This window comes from Ahaetulla prasina, chromosome 1, assembly GCF_028640845.1.
Source record: "Ahaetulla prasina isolate Xishuangbanna chromosome 1, ASM2864084v1, whole genome shotgun sequence".
NCBI lineage: Eukaryota > Metazoa > Chordata > Lepidosauria > Squamata > Colubridae > Ahaetulla > Ahaetulla prasina.
The window spans coordinates 76,933,103-76,945,505 of record NC_080539.1 but is presented as its reverse complement, the minus strand read 5'-3'; positions in this window follow the sequence as shown (position 1 = coordinate 76,945,505).

The following is a 12,403-nucleotide window of genomic DNA, read 5'->3' as shown; positions in this document are numbered from 1 at the left end:
ACTTGTCTGAAATGGCATAAGATCTCCTGCTTGAGCAGGGAGTTGGACGAGAAGACCTCCAAAGTCCTTTCCAGCTCTATTCTGATTGATTGAATCCAGAGTTGGTATTCAGCCTGTTTGCACCGGTTCAGGTGAACCAGTAGCGGCAACTGTGATGGGCACACCCATCCTCCCAGACATAATGCTGTCCTATTAAGCCACATTATTTAGGCCGGGCGTACGTGCGGAAGGCACATGCATGTGCAAAGCAAGCAAGCGCAGGGTGAACCGGTAGTAAGAATACGTGGAACCTACTGCTGATTGAATCCACTCCAATTCTCCTACTTCTCTTCTTCAAATAAAATGTCTGAAAGAGTATGGAGAACATAAAGGCTGCAATTATAAACATTCTTATTAGAGAGAAGACCTTGCTGAATAAAGTGAAGCTCACTTGCAAATAGAAATATGCATATGGTTGCTCTGGAAAGCAAAACAAGCAAATGTGCTGTCCTTTAGGCTTTGTCACCCACAAGCTGTTGCAAGAAACAAAAAAACAAAAATATCTCTGGTGCTCCTGCACAGATGGCTAGAACATATGTCCAGCTCCTCTCAGGCAAAAACGTGCACTTGCAGGAGTGAATGAAGTCTTCATGATAATGTGGCTTCCATCCTCCAAATAATATTAAACATACTGTCTGCCAGAAGGCAACTGAATTAACATGTTTTGTTCCTAATAAATGTACTCCAAAACTGTTGGTCCTGTGAAATATTTAAATATGTCTGCGATATCAAGTTGTTGTGGCTCCAGCCCCCCCCCCTCGGGCCTGACCCCCTGCCAGAAAGTGACTCAGAGAGTGAGGGGGAAGGGCCGTCAGGGCTCCCCTCTGCAGGGCCGGCCTCTCTGGCTCAGCTCCAGGAGCCAGAGGCAGGCCAGGTGGAGGAGGTGACAAGGCCTCTGTCTCCTGTATCTCCCCCCACCCAGGCAATGCTTCCAGACCCAGCTGTGGACAATCAGTCCTGGTTAGATCCCCGGTTTCGTAGACAAGAGAGGTGGGAACAACAGAAGAAGGGGTGGAGCAGACCTAGAAAGTGCTGAGTCACGGAGCCAGACTCCACAGGGTATAAAAGCAGGAAGGGCTGCTCTACTACTTTGTGATGGACAAACCAAACTGACTGGAGAAAACTTGAGCTGAACTATTTGACTGAGCATTTGGCTTGGATTGCTGTTTGTTCCTGACTTCCTGGTTGCTCCGGTAACGAGCTTTTGACACGCTGGCATCAAGGAAGATAAAGGAAACCTTAGCAGACGCTCGCTGTTTTGCTGCCAGAGCTGATAGCTGCCGTGGACTAAATTGCCAGCTAATTGAGTCAGTTCACGTGTCTCCTGGACTGAGGTGGGGGGACAGATCACAAGTACAGTACACCATACCTATACAGCATGCACAGTTCAGGTTGGGTTGCTGAATGATTCTCTCTATATGATATTCATGAAGAGCCAGAACCAGTTTCATATCTCAACAATGGCACTGTGGCCTGGAAACAGCTTTCAATCAGAAAAAAAGATGACAAGGTTGCTCCCTAGAGTAACTGGAATTACAGCAGAAAAAGGATGCAACTGCAGTAAAGGTTAAAGATTAAAATATATGAGGCAATAATAGTAGCCAGCATGCCAAGATAGGGAATAATGTCAAAACAATTTAAAACTGCAATGTGGCTTTATATCTTAATCTTTGTTGTGACCCAGGCCCCAGTAGTTATTACCAGACACAATCAGTCCTAAACAAACATATTTTATTAGAACAGTTGAGAATTACTTCATTCTCAATTTAGTCCAAATTAAATCCAAAACAAAGTCCTTCATAAAAAGTCCTTATTGGAAACCTTTGCCTTCTTTGGCACCCTGCCAAAGGCTTTTCTTGGCAAGAACCCCACAAAGTTCAGAAACAGGAGACAAAAAACAGGAGACAAGAAACATTGCTTTCCTACAAAGAACCCAAGAGCCATTGCTGCTCTTTTAAGCCTTATGGGAGGGGCCAATCATCTCCTGGCCTTATTCCCGAGTTGTCCTTTTTGCTTTAGCTGTTCTTGCCATCTGGCAGCTCTTTGCATGCGTGCACTAGGAACAGACTCTTCCTATTCCTCTGCCTCTCTGCTGTCCTTCTCTGGAGGCTCCGGAGTCCATGCATCGCTCCCAGATGGCCCTGGCCTCATCTCTGCGTCCGGCACAGAGCTCTTCCCCTGACTCCAGGACTGACCCATTTTCCTCCCCAGCCTCCTCACTGTCTGACTCTGCCAGCAGCTCCACAGCCTGCTGGAGGACCACAACAATCTTTACATCTTCAGAGAAAAGTTCAGATAAACAAGGATAGGTAATGTAACCATAGGATGATGAGGGAACAACCAAAAAATATTCTTATTGACAGCCGGGCATCCTGAAGTGTTCAAAAACCAATTAAGTAAAAGACTGAAACTCTGCAGTTAAAACCACACTGCTTTTAAATGTGTGTAGCATGTGTGGTATAAAAGAAAGTGTAGGAATTTAGCACCCACCCCCCTCCTACAAGAATGAAATATTTTAGAAAATATTTAAAAAGGCAAAATATATTTCCCTGGATGAGAAATGGAGAAACATGTTTTAAAGACAGCAGCTTCCTGACTCCCCCCCCACCTTTGTCAATGGGCCATTAAGACTTGAGCCAGTCCATTGTCTACATGACAAAGATAGGATTAGCCTCTACCCATCTCACCACATGGCACCTGGGAAGATTACATCAGCCAGCAAGGCTCAGGCAAGCTTGAGGGACAACCTACAATGTTAGCTAAGACTCCCACCCCCTGGGAGTCTGACAACCAATCAGGATACTCTTCCAGTGCCCCAGAAAGTTCAAAGCTCAGAAAAAGCATAAAACCAGGGAGCACACAGGATCTCGGCCCCTTTTCTGTTCAGGATCTCAAGCCATGTGATCTTGACCACCATTAAACCATCTTTCCAAGCAGTCTCCATGTTTCCAGTGTCTTTGTCCCCACTTGGAACTGAACCCAGATGGATATTTCTTCCAACAATAGGACTCAGGTTTCAATGGTGCAGACTTAGCTCCCAGATTGCCTTTTTTGAACCTCCACCGACACCCTTGCTCTTATTAGTTTAGACAATATGCTATATACACCTAGTTATATACTAATGAATCTCCTGTATAAAGCTAATAAATACACAAACACAAATTCACATGCACTTGGACTGGTGTCTTTAAAAATAGAAAATATACAGTACTGGCCAAAATAGTGGAAACCTTTTGGGAAAAGTGTTTTTTTCTAAAACTAGCTAATAAAACCAATTTTCTTTGGAGTACTATCATAAAATTATATATCAATGGAAAAATAATTTAATCAAGAATGTAATGCAATAACTTTTATGAAGGATTTGCTATTAGAATAGCAGTTACAGTATAAAGAAGAAAAGTGAAACACGTAGAAAAAACGAGATACACAAAATTATCACGTCAATTAATGCTTAGTTGGGTAACCTTTAGCATGAATTATGACATTACGTCTTCCCATGGAGTGAATCAAGTCTTTTAGTTCTGCAGCTGTTCTAATGTGAAACCAAGATTGAATGATTGCTTCTATTAATTGGGTTTTATTGCTGGGTCGCAATAAATTTCTTTAGTCGGTTCCATAGATTATCAATTGGGTTAAGGTCTGAGCTATTCCTAGGCCAATCCAGCAGTAGAATATGATTATGTTGAAACTCCAAAAAAAGCAGTGTTATTAGCCATTAAATCTCAAAAATATACTTTTCTCAAAATGTTTCCACAATTTTGGCCACTACTGTACATATACCTTTACAATCATAGATATTTTTTTTGGGAAAAAAAAATGTTATTCTAAAACCCATACGTGAGAATATGCTTTTTGAGCTGAAAACTAAAAACTGAAGGATGGTCTAAAATTAAACAACGGTCTCCTTCATATGTTAACCTGGAAGTGATCATTTGCTATTAAAAAAAAGAGCAAACTAAACAAATCCCCAAGCATCCGAATTTAATGCCAAGGGAATTCTTGAAAAGGGTGTTCAAGGAGGGATTTCCTGTTTTTAGTTCTTGGTTAAAGGGATCAGATGGTCCTGTAAACAGATGCCATAAAGCTTCCTTTGTTCATTTTCAAAAGTGCAATTTGTTGCTCTGCCAGCCGAAGTAAATGGAAGCTTTAAGCCAACTAAAAGGTTACAATTTGTCTGGAAGAAGCATTTAACTTAGATTTAATGAGCTTGTTACTGTATATTAATTAAATTTAAATCCTTCCACAAAAGCCACTTTTCAGAGGCTTTCTCACCATTTGGTTAACTTCCTTTAAATGACAAAAGCAATAAGAACTTAATTATCTTCCTATTAATATATTTTAATTTCTAGAGCATCTGAGATTTTTAATGGGCAATTCACAAAGAATGATGAAAGAAAGGAGATTTTATCATCTTGAAATAATTGTGGCATTAACTGCTCTTCTATGGTAAGGAGATAAAGCCTATCACTGTGCTAATGGATTTCTCCCCACCACCGCCTTTTTTTGAAGCAGACAAGAATGAAATTTCGCTATCTTGTGTATATCATGTTATCTTTGAAAATGGGAAAATATTTCCTTGCTTTTATATACCAAATCAGAAGATTTTTTTTAATTCTGATTTTTTCAAACATAAGAGCCCACTTCACTTATTTCTTTTATGAATAAGAAAATAACGGGATAGAATACAGAGAGACACATTTCTACCGCACAAAGTCCGTGTATAAGACATTCAATAGCAGTCCCCCAATTTCAGATTGAAGAATTATAAACAAATCAGGGTGACAGGGACAATGAACAGTTGCATTCAAAGTCCAGTACAGGTAGTCCTTGACTTATAATCACAACTGAGCCCAAAATTTCTGTTGCTAAATGAAACATTTGTTAAGTGCGTGTTGCCCCATTTTACGATTTTTTTTCTTGCCACATTGGTTAAGTGAATCACTGTACCTGTTAAGTTAGTAACCTGGTGGTGAATCTAGCTTCCCCATTGACTCTGCTTGTTAGAAAGTGGCAAAGGGTGATCACATGACTCCAGGACCTGCAACCGTCATAAATGTGAATTGGTTGCTGAGCATCTGAATTTTGATCACGTGACCATGGGGATGCTGCAACGGTTGCAAATATGAAAACCACTCGTAAGTCTCTTTTTTCAATGTTGTTGTAACTCTGAACAGTTACTAAACCAACTGCTGTAGTTGATGACTACCTGTATTACCCGCAGGAAATTAACTCTTTCAGTATGCCTACCTGGTTTGATTGGAGTAGCATTAATATATTAATTGGACATTTTGATGGTTTTTCTCTCTTCTTCTCAAGAACAGTGTCCTTTTTCAGATTAATATTTTTTGTATCTCTCTTTTCACACACGTCATACATGTGTATGATTAAAAAAATGATTTGTAAGTGTGTTGGTTCTTGTGTGAGCATGAACACAATGTGTTCTGCTTCATTAAAGCAGCTCAATTCCTTTGAGATTTCCACACTGAGAAAAAGACATGGCTGTTTTAAAGAGTCCAGGGTGAAATCCAGCAGGTTCTAACAGGTTCTGGAGAACCGGAAGTGGACATTTTGAGTAGTTCAGAGAACCGGCAAATACCACTTCTGACTGGCCCCAGAGTGGAGTGGGAATGGAGATTTTGCAATATCCTTCCCCTGCCATGCCCACCAAGCCACGCTGGCAGGGAAAAATTTTGAATTTCACCCCTGGTCTAGTCCATGTGACTCTTCGAGTAACATCTCTTTTTTTCCAGTCTCACATGAAAGCCTAAGATAGGTTAAGATATGAATAGCATTGTGCTCATGTTCGTACAAGGTCCAAACTTCTTACAAATCATTTTTAAAGTTCACCCACCAATCTCCATCTCCATCTCCATCATCTCCATCTCCATCCAAAATTATTCCTGGAAATTGAACCTGGATATTTTTTACCATCTCTTCTCCCCTTGTCCTCTTACTGATATTGTTCCAGCCTCTTATCTGTACAGTTATTCAGATAATAAGATATTATTTCTTTTTATTTGTTAGTCCATTTATGCCCATCATTTTCCCAAGGAATATAATTACTTATATGTCTGCAGGGCTAGTTCAGGGCTATCCTGACTTGAATTTTCCAATTCATTCAGTGAGTTCCATATTTGTTGAATACAGTTTGTGAGCCGCTCCAGACTGTTTGAAATTGTGTTTATATAAAGCACACAGAACAAACAAAGAGTACAGTCACAATGTGCTTTACTTCTCAACTATATAACTATAACAGGAAACTACTTAGAACAAAAGACCATAGAGTATATATCATAGATCCAAACTCGGTAAATACTGTCATCTTACTGGCTAATACTACTGTAGTTGTTGCATAGAAATGCATTCCAACAATGAATGAATGCTATTTGAATGATAGTGAATAGACCACATTTTAATAATTTATTTGACATTTAGACATTAGGATTGAAGGGAAATTCAACTTAATTCTATTATTTTCATGGACTAGAGAGGACTGCAATTTAAGAAGAATACGGATCTAAATAAACTGAATGAAAGGGAAAAATAAATACATTTTTTTTCCTCTTTGAAAATAAAGCAACGAAAATAATGTTGCTTATTCATTCCCTTGGAAAGCAAAGGCAGAAATTAAGCTTTGCCTTGAGAACTGAAGATACAATAACTATGACCTATCAAATAATGCAGGGAAAATATTGACAATTTGTCATTTATTAGTTTCGAAATACATCCCTTTAACAATCTTTTCAGACACAGACCTACAGATAGGATAGATGAATGAAAGGGATTCATTTGCCTTGTATCATTCATATGGTACAGTGAAGTGAAAGCTCTTGAGGTAGTGAAAAGATCTACACAATAATTGGTGACCATTTGTGGGGTTGAATAGACGGCATCTTACAATTCAATTGATATTATGTGCCATCAAGTTGGTGTTGACTGTTAGAAAAATCTTCTTCCGGATAAACTGTTCCCAACCTGGCCTTTCAGATCTTCCAACAATGTACCCATCAGTACTATAATCAAGTTTATCTATCTTGCTGCTGGTAGTCGTCTCTTCTTTACTACCACCTTTCTCAAATTTCTCAAGAGAGATAGTTCTTCAAATGATAGTCTGCAAAGTATAATAACCTGACTCTGACCATTGTGCACTGAATGAGAATTGTGGATTGATTTATTTTATGATCCATTTGTTTGTTTTCTTTGCTATCTGTGGTATTCTCTAACACTAAAGTTCAAAACAACAATATTCTTTCTATTCTGCTTTTTCAAAGTCCAGTGTTTAATTCCATAGCATGTCACACAGAAAACCATTGCCTGCCCAATACTAATATTTGTAGGTATAGACACATCTCCAGATTTGCTGTCATAGTTTGGTCAGAATTATGATTTAGTTAGAATTACTGACTCTTCTGTTGCTTGTCATATTTTTGTAGATACTCCATCAGTTCCTCTAGCTTTCCAAATTGCTAATCAATGTGCTGATTTCATTTCATCTTCTAACATTAGAGGCCTTGTAAGTAAAAAATTGGATCTTGACATCTATACTGTATAGAATTTCAATATATATCTTCTTTGAATCAGTTATTATAGGTCCATTGGCATATCTTAGAACACACATTTGAGACAAGAAACAACTTCTGCATTTGTAATTCTTCCCTTACTTTTCCATGTCTCTTTCTGTCTTTAACATCTTTTCGGATGTTGTTTGTAGTACTGCTTCTTGTCTTTTTGAAAGTTCATACCTGGAGTCTTTGGGTTTCTTGGATTATTTGGAACTTTACAGACCACATCCTGTAATGCACGGTCACTCATCCTTATGCACGGTCACTCATGCTCTCGTGACATCTCGCCTGGACTACTGCAATGCTCTCTACATGGGGCTCCCCTTGAGGAGCACCCGGAGACTCCAGGTAGTTCAGAATGCAGCTGCGCGGGTGATAGAGGGAGCCCCTCGTGGCTCCCATGTAACACCTCTCCTGCGCAGACTGCACTGGCTGCCTGTGGTTTTCCGGGTGCGCTTCAAGGTTTTGGTAATGATCTTCAAAGCGCTCCATGGCATAGGGCCGGGTTACTTACGGGACCGTCTACTGCCACCGAATGCCTCCCACCGGCCCGTGCGCTCTCACAGGGAGGGACTCCTCAGGGTGCCGTCGGCCAGGCAGTGCCGACTGGCGACACCCAGGGGAAGGGCCTTTTCTGTGGGGGCTCCCACCCTCTGGAACGAGCTCCCCCCAGGACTTCGTCAACTTCCCGACCTTCGGACCTTCCGCCGCGAGCTTAAGACACACTTATTCATTTGCGCAGGGCTGGACTAGATTTTTAAGTTTTTTAAATTTTTAAATGCTTAAATTTTAGATTTGGTTTTAAACTGGGTTTTATTATTTATATGTCTATTTTAATTATTTGGCCGATATATAAGTTTTTTAGATGAATGTTTTACTTTGTATATTTATGTGTTTTTATATGGCTGTACACCGCCCTGAGTCCCTAGGGAGATAGGGCGGTATAAAAATATGAATAAATAAATAAATAAATAAATAAAATCCTGCTTTTCCTCTACTAGGACATCAGTGGAAGACTTGGGATAGCAACCACTGGAGAATTTTGAACCGAAGCAGTAAGAAATAGCAGAAGAAATAATAAAAGAAATTCCTTTGGGCTTCTGAGGATTGAAGAAGCCACTACTTCATATGAGAGTGTGAGTGCAAGGCTCTTTAAATGAGGGCCTATGCAGTAATATAATTTCCCAAGGCTGCTTATCAGATGCTGAAATTCAATTTTGCATTAGTGTGAGTCATATTTAAGGGGACAAGGTCTCTGGTGAGAGCTTGATGCTGTTCTGGATGTCGTTCCATATATGTTTATTGTATAGCAGTAGCACTTATATTTATATACTGCCTCACAGTCCTTATTGCCCCCAACAATCTAGGTCCTTATTTTACCAATCTTGGAAGGATGGAAGGCTGAATCAACCTTGAGATGGTGACACTCAAACAGCTCGCAGTCAGTAGAATTAGCCTGCAATATTGCATTCTAATCACCGTACCACCACAACTCTCTCTCTGTGTTGTATGCTGTGTGTGCCAGTGTGGGTTTCAAATTTTTTTACTACTGATTCTGAGGGTATGGCTTGGTGGGCACGGCAGGTGAAGGATACTGTAAAATCTCCATTCCCATCCACTCCAGGGGAAGGATATTGCAAAATCCCCATTTCCTTCCGATCAGCTGGGACTTGGGAGGCAGAGAATAGATGTGGGTGGGGCCAGTCAGAATTTTTACTACCGGTTCTCCAAACTAATCAAAATTTCTGCTGCTGGTTCTCCAGAACTGGTCAGAGCCTGCTGAAACCCACCTCTGGTGTGTGTGCAGTTCTTATAAAATCTTAAATGTACTCCTTTCCCCATTTTTAGGGATAAGTATTATATTAGTTCCATATTCTCAAAATGGGATGGCTAATAAAGTGATTTCTAAAATCAATGTGAACTTTAACTTTATTGTACGAATTTAAGTGTTCAAGAATGGTGAATGATTGGGAGAAGAATTCATCTAAGGGATAGGATACATAGATGGTTGCAGGACATAAATGTAGCAGATCCTTCTTCATTATTTCAGGTGAAGATAATTCTTCACTCGCTGGTAACACTGCTGCTTAATGAGAGGTAAGTTTGCTCTAAGATTATTTGAACATGGATAAGCAGGATCACCTGGTTATTAAAGTAGGTCAGCTGAGGATATGGATCTGGTTATTAAAGTAGGTCAGCTGAGGATATGGATCTAGGTCTGTCAAGCTGATTTTTCAATGTGAAATCAACCCCTGTTGGCAGATAGGATGTGAGAATGGGAAAATTACTTCAGACTGCTGAGATGCCAGGTATTGTGTCAATTACACAAATTTGGGCTACTCTGTTACCCAATTAGGTTTATGACAAAATCAGCCACACTCACTCTGATTGATACTCTCTTGATACTGTTGACCAGTTTATCTTCCAGGATTAGTTCTAGGTACTGAAGGGGAAGGAAAAGAGGTAATTTGATTCTGCTGATCCAACTTCATCCATCGTATCAACAGTTCTTAAGACATTAATCCAACTTTTGTTAGAATTTTGCACTGCAGATCCTAGGGATCATGATTTAGTCTTAGTTTCCATAAAAGCTTACTTTACTCACTTTATAAATACTTTCTTTATTCCCTAAATTTCTGTGTTGTGGAATATTTTCAGAAGCACTGTTAGAATGAAAACTTTTTTGGAACTTTTAAGTTACATTATTATTTCTTCAATGAAGAATCTGGTTCCCTGCCAATAGAAAATCTTCAGCTTAGACTCTGGCCCAGGTAGATATTTTTTGCTTTCGTGAACTAGTTGTTTAGATATTACTTCTACATTCCCTCATCCCCACCCTTACTTACAATGAACTGCAGACTGAAAGAAAAAATAATTGCTGAATAGTTAAGTGTGGTCAGGTTTTTATAGTTAGGTTTTTCGTGATATAAAAATTTTTTATTGGTCAAGTGTGATTGGACACACAAGGAATTTGTCTTGGTGCATATGCTGTCAGTGTACATAAAAGAAAAGATTTTTTCTGGATGTTTCTTAATTTTTTGTTAAAAATATCTCACTATTCCCAGAAGTACAAAGGTATTCTCTGGTGATTGATTGTTCCAAAACATTCCAGAAAAGCTTTAACCAAAAACTATCTACTATTGACCTCACCCCATTCCTAAGAGGTCTGTAAGGGGCCTGCATAAGAGCACCAACGTGCCTACCATTCCTGTCCTAATGTTCCCTTTGATTATATCCCATTTCATATAATTATTACATACTTATGATTATATTTATGCTTATATATCGTATAGTTATTTCATGCTTATGCATGTTGTGACAAATAAATAAATAAATAAAATATGATCAGCATGAAACTGTGGAGAAAGCCCCAAGCCATTGCTGTAGAAATTACAAGGAAGCAAACATAAAGTATGACTCTTGATGGTGATGCTATTCCCAAGTCTCATGAGCGATCCAAGAGTGTGTTATTGATCTGATCTAGGCTCCCTTAACAAGCAGGAGGCAGGAATTGGCCCCAGCAAAACCTCTTTTATTTACATGACTGTGAATTACATTCATTCACAGTCAGCAAGGTTTGTCCGAACAGTTTTGCAAAGGAGTATTTCTCAACACACCTTATCTCGTTTGGCAAGCTGCCATGTAACTTGTTTCTAACCGCACAGAGCCTCTCAGAGTCATAGAACGAACAAATCGTTTCCTGCAAAAGCCCACTCCAAGGTGTGGCTTTACTCCCAAGTCAACCCTGCTTTCTGGGTTGTTCTTGTCTTCTGGAAGCTCTGTGCATGTGCACACTAGAAATGGGCTCCAGCTGTTCCTCTGCCTTGCTGCTGTCTAACTCCTTCACTGCCTCCTATGCAGAGCCTCATCCTTGCTTTCCCCAGCCCTCAGGACTGGCCCAAGTTCCTCCCCAACCTCCTCACTGTCCAATTCTGCTGCCAGTTTTGCTGGCTGCCAGCGGGCCACATTCAGAAGCCACAACAGTTATAGATATTAAATCAGAAAAGGAAGGGGAGGGGAGGGGAAGGCAAGATTTTCTTAGTTAACCTGGCTTAACTAAACTAAATGGCAACCTGTCATCACCATTTCTGAGAATTTCTCAGTGTGGGTATGAGAGTGTTGGTATGCGGGCATATTTCTCTCTCTCATCAACTCAGTGAATGAATATTTCAAACTATTCAGCCCAGCTTTAGAAAACATGCTTTCTTTTTTTCTTTTTATATACAGATGTTGAATTGGTAAATCTGACTGACAGCATGATGCTTTTAAGAGAAATAATAAAGATGAGTTATTTCCATTCCTCTCCTGAAAGACAGAAGCAAATGTGCCATATTTTTTTCTACAGACAAAAGCATACCCTATGTGCTGTCTAGAATAGTGCTTTGTCATACTGATAACTTATTAGATACCTTTGTGCCATTCTCTCTTAACAAACAAGCAGGGAAAAGGATCACACCATTTGGCATATTTTGTTTGTATACTTAGTGCTTTGAGACATGCTGTTTTGGGAAAAGACTGGAGAAAAAAATGTACCACTTCTTCAATATATAGCTTGGTGTGTGGCCTTGAGATCATCTGAACTGGATTTTAGTCAAAAGCATTGCCTAATTAGGTATTGTACTTTAGAACAGAAGGCCATTTTTTTTGTATGGAAGACTTGTTAGGGCTGAATAAAACTAGCAGTTAGAGGAGAATGAATGTTTTGCCTAAAATGTTATTTTTATTTCAGACTGTACTGTTTTGATATAGGATATGCCAATTAAACAATGATAGAGAGATCTATTTATGTCGAGGAAAAAAAA